The sequence below is a fragment of the Acipenser ruthenus genome, chromosome 16, assembly GCF_902713425.1.
Source record: "Acipenser ruthenus chromosome 16, fAciRut3.2 maternal haplotype, whole genome shotgun sequence".
Taxonomy (NCBI): domain Eukaryota; kingdom Metazoa; phylum Chordata; class Actinopteri; order Acipenseriformes; family Acipenseridae; genus Acipenser; species Acipenser ruthenus.
This window is the reverse complement of record NC_081204.1, coordinates 22,671,020-22,683,523: the sequence shown is the minus strand read 5'-3', so window position 1 is coordinate 22,683,523 and position 12,504 is coordinate 22,671,020.

Below are 12,504 nucleotides of genomic sequence, written 5' to 3'. Positions count from 1 at the left end.
AGCAGCCTGTTGCCAAGTAGAATGTTGAACATCAGAAGCAACACCTGACTGATTCTTAAACTAGGACCTAAAAACAAGGCCATAGACTTATAAGAGCCAGGACTAGAGCACCCATCGAGTGTGCTTGGAGACCACAGCTTCCATCGCTACTATGCTACGCTCCTTGGTTAGCACTCCTTCAAGAAGCAATAGGCATTAACAGACAGCTTGATGATTGATTGAATAGCTCACTACACAGACAGGCCCTGACACAAGAGGGCTCCATTTCGACATACTAGTAGATAATAGTAGATGGTTTTGTCAGAATAGTGTGGTCTATCGCAGCTGCAAATTCACCTTGGAGAAATGCACATTTTGGAATTTGACAAAATAAAAGAAAGTGTTATCATGCAGCTTTGAGGATGCAGGGGTAATATATTGTAACAACAACCTAATAAAAATCATTTCCTTAGTAGCATAATCATATTTCTACAGTAGTTCGGTAGTTCTGCTCTTAATATTTTTGTTTTCATATTAAGTTCTGGCAGAAAGAAAAAGGTGAAAATAAAGTCTGGAAAACAAAAAGATTGACAGCAATACATGTGGGACTGTGGGATGAGAGTAAGGAATGGTGCGTTATTAAAATTCACTGTTTTAATAGACAGTGCTTCCATGTTACTATCAGACAAATAATACAGAAACAATATACAGATGTATTTTTGATACACAATATATTAAGAGATTTATATAATATGTATTTATTTAATTAGTTGTGCCAATACTTTTGACAGCTTTACCTTATATATAATCACTTTGTATTTATACAGCGAAATATAGTGGAATACATGGGACAAAATAATACAGAATTTGCCATTTTGTAATATATTTATATTCTGTACTGTTCTGAAATATATTGACATACATATATTGCACAATATTTGTGGTGATCCACAATATAGTGAATATGCTATTAATGTAACCAAAAAGATATCTGCCTAAAGAAATGAGCAATGATCAATAAAGCAGATTTTAAAAAGTTGCATCAAACACCTATAATTGGTTTAGAAATGATCAATGATTTTAACGACACAGCTGCGATGGACCTGGATTATAGCCTCTAATTTCAATGGCAAGGTAACTGAATGTTTTAGGCACAATATTGCTATCATTCCAGGTGATATGGGGCTGATACGATGTGTGATTAATCATGTTATCATTCACAGGCTCTGATTGATTGAGCATAATATCAAGGACTGCTTGAATCCACCTGCTCTCACAGCAGATTGTAATATCCATATACACCACTAGAGGGCACCAGTCAATCAATTATTGGGTTCTCAAGACATACGAAACAATACTTTCAAAATGTCACACAATATCAGAGAATGTAGGATTTGGTTGTGTTACAGTAATACAGTGAATGTAGTCATAATAGGAAATCCTGGTAAAGTACACAAGCGCGCACACACACACACAGGTTCATGATATTTGCTCCAGTGCTAAAGCAAGTAAATACATTGCTGACAAGTGTCTTGTTATCTGAAACAAAGACACATTAGAGATGTGAAAAAAACCGCCACGTTATCAAAAGTGCCCAGCCATTTAAAGTAGAGATATCAAAAACACAAGCCAGGTTTCAAGAAACCATTGGGACAACCCTGGCCAGCACCAAGCAAATAGGCACAACTGTCAAAGCGGTGTGGGCCAAGGTTTCCCCAATTGTTTCTACTAACTTGGCTTGTGTTTTTCATGCGTTTGATCTGCTTTTATTGTGCCTGAAAAACACAAGCCAAGTTAGTAGAAACAATATACATATGCGTGGATAAAAGTGCTTGGGGTCTGCACAAAAATACGTTGAGAGAAAAAAGAGAAGCACATTTTTTACCAAACTTTGGCGATTTATTTATCTTACTGTATGACAGGTATTTACTTTTTTTCTACATTTCAACTAAGAGTGTTGGGAACTACACATTTAACGTGGAATGGTGCTTTTGGCTGATTTAGTTTCGCTGCGCCAGTACTCTGAAAACACGTAAAGTATCCATGCTGTACAGAGAGTCACTGGCAGTTTTTGCGCTTCGCTGTAAACTTGGCGAGGAACTACCGTTCCTCTCGGTGAGTTGTGGCACTACTTAATACTGTAGTCCCACATCTGTCCAACAGATGTCACTGTTAAGCAAGAAATTGATCTTAACCAAGCAAGTGTGATCAAAGCACTGCAGAGATTTTAAAAAGCTGTTTTAGGCACATTGTTTTAGTTCAATAACGTTGTTTACATTGGTTTCAATGTACCAGACAATACAGTGTGTACTCCATTCTTTAATAACTCTTAGGAAGAATTATACTAGTTTGTTCTTTTGTTTATATAAAATAGGTCTCAGGTGATGTCACAGTAAAACTATTTTAATGACCTCAATTCCCCTCATCTGCTGCCTTCACCTTCTGATCCCCTGTGCCTGAAGACTGCTGGCTCTTCTCTTCCAATCAGCAAGGCTGCCTCTACATGATATATCACCCCCTAAGAAAAGAGAAGGCTGGCCATGTTGCCAGTAGGGTTTTACAATATATGCCACACAAAAGGCAGGAAGGAAAATAAAGAGAGACTTTGTCACTGCAGTGAAAAGGCAGATAATTGCATCATTAGATTCCAGTTGTGGGGGGTTGTATTTTACATTTCTGATATGCAGGGGATTGGATAACAAATAATACACAGAATAAAACATATAGCACACACGTAGTGTATCTACCTGTACACTGTCCTTCGCATGACTGATTCATTTGTTTTACAAACAGGATTCCTGACATGTATTCTGCACAACAGAAAAGCTGCATCTCTTGCAGCTTCACTCATGATAGGGAAAACCCCAGTTGTGATAAATTTGATAGACTCTTCTAAAGGTTTACAGCGATATATTTGCATGGTCATTTTGCAGTTCTCTCGTTCCCATTGTTATACTATGCATTTACCATACGTGCTGTACCTCTCTGTGCTGTATAATGCTTACCTATGTTACCATGCTTTTGCTTCACTTTATTACACTTTTCTATGGTCAGGTTTTAATATTAATATTACGAAAGGAACAGGGTCAATGTGATACTCAACTGGCCATTCTGGAGAACAGACTGCAGCTGCAGAGGGATGGTCACGTATCCCTCCGGTCCAATTTAAACACCTTGCAGACTGGCGGTGTCCAATCTGTGCAGCTCTACAACCAGTCAGAGGGTAGTGGCATTCTGCTGCAGCTTCAGCAGAAAACTCTTTTTATTAAATGAGTATTGATTTCCGACAAGAATAAACAGAAAACATGACGGGTTTGCTTGGGTAATGAAGCAGTAGAGAGGGAAGACAAGACCATCATGCTTTCTGTTTATTTTAATTAAAAAATCAATAGTCATTTTAAAACGTTCCCATAGTAAAGCATGGTCAAGTGCAGTAACATGTGTTATAAAACATGGTTACCCATGGTAACGGCATAGTATAACAAATGGCAAAACTGCAAACTCTACCATGCACATTTACTGTGGTAACTTGTGTGGGTAGCTACAGATCAGAACTTTACATACTTTATGCCCCCTGGGTCCAGCTCAGATTATCCAGTGCTTGGACTTACCATCGCAGCAGCTAGGGGGCACTCTACTCTGAGAGGCTGCTCTATTACCCCCATCCCTCAAAATACAGGCATGTTAATTACCCTGTATTTGCACTGTACTTACACAGTAATTACCCTGCAGTTACAGTTTACAATACATGGAATTACAGCAGAATAAAATAATGTAGTCCTAGGATTTTGTGGTAATTACATGTATGGGAATCTGTGTCATTGCTTTGTATTTACTTTGTAATTAATAATTTCCATTACACAAGAGTAGATGTTAAAACTTCATGCTGATTTGAACTCTCGCCAAGATAAGCACCAACTAAGACGTAGCTTTACAGTAAACTAATGTGATCCATTTGTGTCTCCATCCATTTGCGTTTCCTTCCATATGATGATGTAGATATCCTTCTGCCTGGTGTTGATGGCTGAAGTGTAATGCTGGCTCCAGGGATCAGCTTATTTTGCCTCCCTAGCGCTTCAGCACACACTACAGCTGCGATGCTGGCTCCAGGGATCAACCACAGTGCGGTCTCCCCAGCCGTCTGGATTGAGCTAAGTAGGGTACATCTCTGGGGTCTTCAAGTGAGCACCTTCCATCCTTGGTGTTTCGTCGACTAGCCCACAACACCTCAAGAGGGCTCGACAGTGATTCTGGCGTCCCAGCATCACCCCCCTCCGTCCCCCACTCAACTCAGTCCAGCTTACTTACCCGTACATCAGCGTTTCTTTCTTTCTATTGTGCTTGAGATCCCCAACCAGAATCTTTCTGTCTCAACCACAGCCAGTTGCTGCTCCTCTCTGCTGCTTCAGATAAGTTCTTCACTGTGCGATGCAACTCTTGGCCACTGAATCCGACGTTTAGTGAAAGTTTAGTGAAATGAATGTATTTTGAAGTGAAAGATTTTCAAGACTAAATGAAAGACTTTACCTTCCCCGCCTCTTATTTTTTAGCAAGGTTTCATTTCAGTTATAATACTGGAAGGGCTGTGCACCGTCTATCCTCCTCACACACACACTCTCCCTACCTAATGATTGTTTTCTCCAAACAAGGCTCATTTGTAAGTAGGTTATAAAGTGGATGATCTGTGACTTTGTAACTTAACTTGTGTATTTCTGTCTGGAAAGCTGAGATGTCCAATCATTTAGTCACGGCAGTACTTCTTTTAGGTTTGGTATTCTGCTGTAAGGTTCCTTGGCATATCTTGACATGTTATAGCCCACGATAAGTTTAAACGATATTGTAATTGCCTTGTAAGTATGTTACAGCCAAACGCCCCAGTGTCTCTGAGCTCACAAAGTAAGCTGAAGCTAGAAGCAACCCTAACATGCTGCTTCCTGTTGAGCAGACCAGGGCCTTGGTAAACACTGGCCAGATGAACAGCCCCAGGCTATATTAACCCCATCGCCTCCCACAGGAATATCCACAGAGCAGAGAAACGTGTTCATAGTTAGGAAACGCCTGATGAATATAACCAGGCCGCGTTGGCTCATTCTCTTTTATTGGAAACAAATGAGTCTTTTTTCTATTGAGCGATCTGCTTGCATTCACTAACATCGATTTACATTGGATCCTGTCTTTCCATTGATAAATACGAGTATTTAAACAGTGAAATCATTCAAGTAATTTAAACATTCAAATCGTTACAAGCCTAAGACAACCAGAAAGAAGCAAAGCTGTCATGCATTTAAACAAATGGCTATTCAGGCCAGTTTTAAAACACACACAAACATGATCAATTATTATATTGAGGATACAGTAGCACCAACAATAATTCACTTTCCCTAGGTTTCAGTACAAGATATAGTATAGTTGGGTTAAATTGTGTAAAAAAGGTTGCTAGTACCTCATTAGTACATAATTATAGTATTATGGTAAATTATATCCAATTATAATTATAGTAAAACATAGTTTTCCACACCTTTGATTTTGGGTCAGCCCTAATAAAAGTTTTCCCATAGTAAAAGCATAGCAAGTAATAAAGCATAGTGGAAGCATGTTAAAGTATTATAAAGCCCAGAGAGGTAGAGTAACGCATATTAAAACACATTGCAAACCATGGTAAACTATGATAAATGTATAGTATAACCATGGGGAAAGCAGGTAGTAGTAGTACATACCATCCTATACTCAAAGTGCATTGAGAAAGGCTTCAGGGCCATTCCTGACTCCAGTGTCTGCATGTAACCTGAACCACCCCAGGGTTCTGTCACTGATGTGAGCCTGTAATAGCACAGGGGGCAACGCCCTGGACTCCCACTAACAGAACAGGCTTCACGTCTGGATTGGGAAGATGCAATCTTGTATTTCTTTATTTAAAAGCAGTAAAACGACACAATTCCTTGTCCAGAACCAAAGCTGTCCTGCACTGACAGTATGACTCACCCTGTGGCCGTGCTTTTTACAAGGCCAGCCACTCTGGAGCCCTAAACATTCAGATGTTTGGTTAGTTTAGAGAAAGGGAAACATGTAGGTTAATGAAATACTTCAATGGAACACCCTGTACGTGTGTTACAACTACTTTGCTTAAAAGGAATATACTCCAGGAGTAAAGAGCACTCAGCTTGTCTGAAGATACTCCTGGAGCTGCAGGTGATGACTTGCATTTCAGATCCTCTCCCTGGGTTCAAATTATAAACATGCTGCCGTCATCCTTATAGCATCTTTTAAAAAGCACCAAATACTAATAAATACAACTGTGATAAAGTTGAGTGAAGGTTTTGTATGCCATGTTAGAGTTTGCAAACATTTATTATAGTTTATGAACTTTTTCTATAAGGATTGTGCTGCCATAATTAAGACTTCATCTCAGGATATAAATACCATAATATCATAAAGTTTATGATGGTTTGCCATGTTTTTAATATGCTTTCTGGGCTCTCCAATGCTTATCTATGCTACGTCAGGCTTTTACTATGCTTTATTACAATTTGTCATGCTTTTACTGTGGGAAACCTTGATAAGGGACACAAAGAGCCCTTATTTTAATTGTCTAAACTGTGTTCATATTTAGATCTGTCACTACTTATATTAAGTGAATAGGCTTCAGTACCGAGATGAAAATAAGATTGCTTAGCAGTTTCCTCCATTCCAGGTTTTACTACCAGCTTGATTAACCACAGTGTGTATAGGTAACAAGCTCATGTGTGTCTTTTTAAACTCTTAGTAAAACCAGGAATGGATCAAACCGCTAGGCAATGGGAGTCTTATTTCCATCCCTGAAGTATAGGGTATATTGCTAAGACTCAAATACAGCCAATCAGACATACTGACCAACGATTCAAATGGGAGTTCATTACGGACTGATGAACAACATGCTTTCCATGCCAAGATATATGCTGCAGTGAAATCAATAGGCCTTTTTTTCTGATGCATTAAGTACCAAATGATGATAAATGGTGCTTTCCAACTGCTGTTACTTGCTGTTCTGTAATTTTCGTCTTCTGCGAGGTGGCATTACGAATTTCTAGGTTCGCAAGAAATCTGACACTCCCAAAAAAAAGTTGAAATCCACGTTTTGATAAAGAATATTCTTCCCAAACCATGTGACTTCATTCTAAACAGAACAGGGCGCCTGGGGGAACTGTCTCCTACATGAACACGCAAAGGGTACAAATTTGAAACCAAATAGTCATTAAATGGAAAGGTTACCTAATGCAGGTGTATAGGTTGCTGTCGGGATCGTCTTATCAAAATGAATTGTTAACATGAATGCAATTTCAAAGCAGCGAGATGAACGGGGGGTTGTAGCTGTTTAATGAGGAGAGCCCTTGTCAAGCAGTTTCAAAGCACTGCAGCCGAACAGATAATTGGGGTTTTGTAATCACGCACTACTTGAAATTGCAACGCCAAAGCAACTCATTCATTAAGCATACTGCTCATGAATATCGCATAACCTTACATTTCCCTGTAATGCTGTACGTATTTCTATTCCCATATGACAACAACCCTGTATGTTAAATAGTGACTCGCTTCCAATTATATTGTCATGGTTTGTGTTCTGTCCCTTTTACTTTTTATGATGAGTGGTTCTTATTTTTATAAGTGTGTTTAAGGTGATTTTTTTCAGAAGAAGTTCTTCAGTTCTAGTTGACAGCCCTACCCTTTCCCACAGTAAAAGCCAAGTGTAATAAAGCATAGTGAGAGAATGGAAAAGCACAGGTAATGATAACGCACCTTAAAAACAGACAATAAGAGCCACTCACAGAGGTTATGAAGGGACAGTACTTTGAAACTACTGACTCTTTAAATATGGTTGAACTCATAAGCAGGATATACATGTGATTACATTCTGTTTAGACACCAGAGCATTGAGCTAAACTGCTTTCTTCGTTTGATACATGCCATGTCTGCACTGTTTTACTATTTATAAAACTGGTGAAGAATGGCAGCCCACAGAAGTACAATCAGATGCAGTATTCAAGGCCACACATCAATTGTGAACTGGCACCTGTTGCCATGGACAGGTGTAGTTTCCATGGCGACTGCAATACCTCCTTCAGACGCTGAACAGCGGCAAAGGTAACCATTGAGAACTGCTACAACTTCCACTCACTCAACGGGAAACAGATCAACAATGCCGTTTTATCATCTAAATATTTCACTTCCTAATGAGTCCTGGTGGCTGGCACACATCTTCTTATCTGCTTTCATACATTGAGGACTTGAAGGTCACTTAAAGTTCACAGTGTACATTTCATCCAGTATGCATAGCTATTGGATTTGTATAATAAACATTAGCTGGTCAGACAAAAACTGTGAAAAATAAACACACGCTTTCTTTGAATCGATTAATCAGAACTTGCGGAACAACCAATTCTTTAAATTCTCACAGTCCTGTACGATATGTAATATTAACCAGTATGTCAGTACCATACACCCCGGCCACGGCTGTAAATTTAAAATTAGAGCCCCCGATATGATGAAGAAAGGTGATGACGGTGACATTTGTCATCAGTATGTACAGAATGATAAGCAGGTTTTCAGATATATTCATATATGTGCCATACAGAAGGGTGGCTGAAAGGACAGACAGACACCTACAATATCCCCAGAATAGGATACTTTCAATAACGTCTGCTAATGTTAATACCATGTTTCATGATAATTGGAAAAACTCCATATGTATGCACAAATGCAATTATGACATACATACAGAGAGATGAATACACAGACAGACACCTCCTTGCTGGATTTTAACTCAGGGTAGGTTCATAAATATTGCATTCATATTTTAAAACTGATTTAAGGTGTTTGGAGCAATAATGACACTGCTGCAACTAAGTTATCTCTTTCTACCATTGCAATATTGTTCTGTGATAATTTGCCTAACACAAGGGCTGACTCACAGTTTCTATTACAACATCCACACTACCTAAAAAATGCACAAGCAACTTGAGCTGAAAACATTTCCAGGACTGCTTTTATGGTTCAGATGGAAACATGTCATTCTGTTTCAGTAAGAAAGCCATGCGGTAGATTACAGATAGTTATTAAACAGATTAGACAACACCACGACAATGCACATGATTTATGCTACATTCTTCAGGCTTTGGCCTCACCTTTCCAGGTACCTCTGCCCATGAATTAGTGAGAGGCTGGCCGTAGGGAGTCATGGGCAGGGAGGCAAGATAGTTTCCCACGCCTGTTAGACAAAGCCAAAAAAGCAGGTGGAGGCTGGGGTGGAGCAGGAGGCAAACTCTGGCACACAGCAGGGACGTAGTGGATTGAGGTATGATATAAATCCCTTCTTTGCCCATCATTGGACATGTTGTTTATTGAAGGACGAATAAGGAACCAGCTATCTGAATGACAATTTAGTCTGGTATTGGAAGCACCTAACATATCCTTGATATCTGCGTGCTTGGAACTAAGGTTAAAGTGAGTTTTCTGCCAGAACCATGACTTTGCTTGGTTCTATCCTAGCGCAGTGTGGAGTTTCTAAGAGAAGAGGATGCAGCGGCTGTTGAATCTTTGCCCTGGCTGAGGACCAGTTCTAACACAAGGCAGCAGCAGAGTAACAATACCCTCGCGTTCTGTCAATTGCACGGCTTCCGCTGCTTCCTGGATTAGTGCAGCAGGCTCCCCCAGGGGCTATTTGTTTTCTCACATTTTCGAGATATATCACAAAGTATTTTCCTGAGCCAAGGGAAGAGGAAGAGCAGGAGCCACGGAATACTTCCTCTAAAGGGGGGCCTCTGGAGAGCAGTCGCTCAAGAGCCAGACAGAAATACAGACTCTGAGGCAGCAGAGCAGATCACTAACACACTCACTCACACACTCACACACACACTCACACTCACTCACTCACTCACTCACACTCACTCACACACACACTCACTCACACACACACTCACTCACACTCACTAACACACTCACTCACTCACTCACTAACTCACTCACTAACACACTCACTCACACACTCACTCACACTCACTAACACACTCACTCACACACTCACTCACACTCACTCACACACACACTCACTCACACTCACTAACACACTCACTCACTCACTCACTAACACACTCACTCACACACTCACACTCACTCACACACTCACTCACTCACTCTCACTCACTCACTCACCTCACTCACTCACTAACACACTCACTCACACTCACTAACACACTCACACACTAACACACTCACTCACTCACTCACTCACCTCACTCACTCACTAACACACTCACACACTCACTCACTCTCACTCACTCACTCACCTCACTCACTCACTAACACACTCACTCACACACTCACTCACACTCACTCACACACTCACTCACTCACTCTCACTCACTCACTCACCTCACTCACTCACTAACACAATCACTCACACACTCACTCACACTCACTAACACACACTCACACTCACTAACACACTCACTAACACACACTGAACTCACACACTCACATACTGAACTCACACTCACTCACACTGAACTCACACACTCACACACTCACTCACATACTCACTCACACACTCACTCACAGACACACTCACACTCACTCACTCACTTACCTCACTTACTCACTCACCTCACTCACTCACTCACTCACACACTCACTCACACACTCAACTCACACTCTTTCAAATGCATTTGAAAAACCAAAAAGGTAACACTTTACATAAAGTGCCTCTAATTACTATGTATTTCCATAGTAGTTACTTAGTAGATGCATGTGTTCTTACATATTACAATATTAATCCTTTTCTGATACAATTGCATACGAGTTCTTTTGCCCATTGCCTGACACTCACTGCAAAGGGCCGCCCTGCTGCTCAGTCAATAAAGTTAATCCCCAGTTGCATCCTCAATCTCCAATCCCTTTGATTCCTAGCTAATCCCAGTGTAGGGAGTCAGTCAATAGACACAGGAAACCTCTGTTGTACTGCCGGCTGCTGTGGGGAACGATGGATCAGAATTACCTCCCTGTGGAGCTGGAAAAGGGCAGTAGGGAGGGGGGATGGTGCTTTCTGATCTCTGCCATCTTGATCCATTGAAGGGCTGCCATTTACTTAAAGGTTGGATTGCCCTGGTTTTGAAATAGATTTTCTCACTTCACATTAGCATGTCACAATATATTGTAATTGTGGAGGTTTGAGAGGGGTAAAAAAGGCAGTAAATGCCCCAGTCCAGTCTTTGTCCCAAAACTTGTTGGGGGTAGTGTATGTTTGAGGTGATCTTACACCAATGCTGTTTAACTTCACTAGAACATGTTCCAGGCTACAGCGTGATACAAACTGGCATCCGCTTCATGAGGTCAGAGCCGCTCTGCTTTATGAGGTTGCAAGCCAGTTCTGCCGCCAAGAGGCATTGTTCCCAAGCAATGTGTCTTGTCCAGTGTTGAAGGTTTCTGTGGTGTGGGCCACAGTGGCACGTCTGTTGCTTGACACAGTATGCTGTATTCATCTTGATCTGGTGGAGGTTTTATCCTAACAATGCCATTCCAGCAGACTGCCTTGATGGGCACGGTGAGAGACGAGACCGCAGATATTCACTATGATGAGCCTTGTGGAGTTACTGAGAGCCTTCTTCTTTTCTGTGATCGTTGATGAATAGTTGCACACATTTTACATTCTCTTCCTTTTTTCACTTCATGTTTTTGACTGCTTTATAAACAAGAGAAAATGATACATTTTTATAAGACCCCACTTTTAAAAAGGTCTTTCAGTGTCTATATGCAAATACATGTGTTATTTCATTATATTCCCAAAGGGATTCCTACCAGTTTTACATAAGGGATGGGGGGAACAAAGGATGTGTTTTCCTGGCTGTTTAAAGTAACCTACACTTTTAAGCTATCTTTGTCGCCTCTATCTCTTTCTAACCCCTGCATTGATGCCGTCAAGAACCTCAAACTGCTCAGTAACATACACCCCCCACATGGCAGTCAACAAAGTTAGAGCTATCCGTGTGATGAAGGCAGAACAGCAACCTTATGTACAGGTAACAATGTGACAAACAGGTGCCACCTTATATCCACAGATTCTGATAATAAATAGTAGCTAAATAATGTCTTAACTGAGGTTCATCCCAATTGGACATAAGTCACCAACCATGACAGTAAACGCTTTGGTGTGACGGACAGACAGACAAACCTGGATGCCCCATATAACCCAAAATTCATTGCAGTGCTCTAGATAAAAATGGAAAGGTACGTATAAGCATCCTTATAAAAGTGTCTCAGAGAAAAGCAAAGTGTAATGAAGAACAGTATGGGAAAAAGGAAAACATTCAGTGCAAAAATTTTGTGGTAAACTTTTATAAAGATGCTCCTCCACTACATCCCTGTTGCCATTCATCTGCATCCCAAGAGACTGACAAGTATGCCTTCCCAGAGATATGGGTATTTTAACTGGACGATTTGACATGCTCAGCAGGATGCAAGGAAGTAATGTCAGATTCCATAATACAATAATTCACC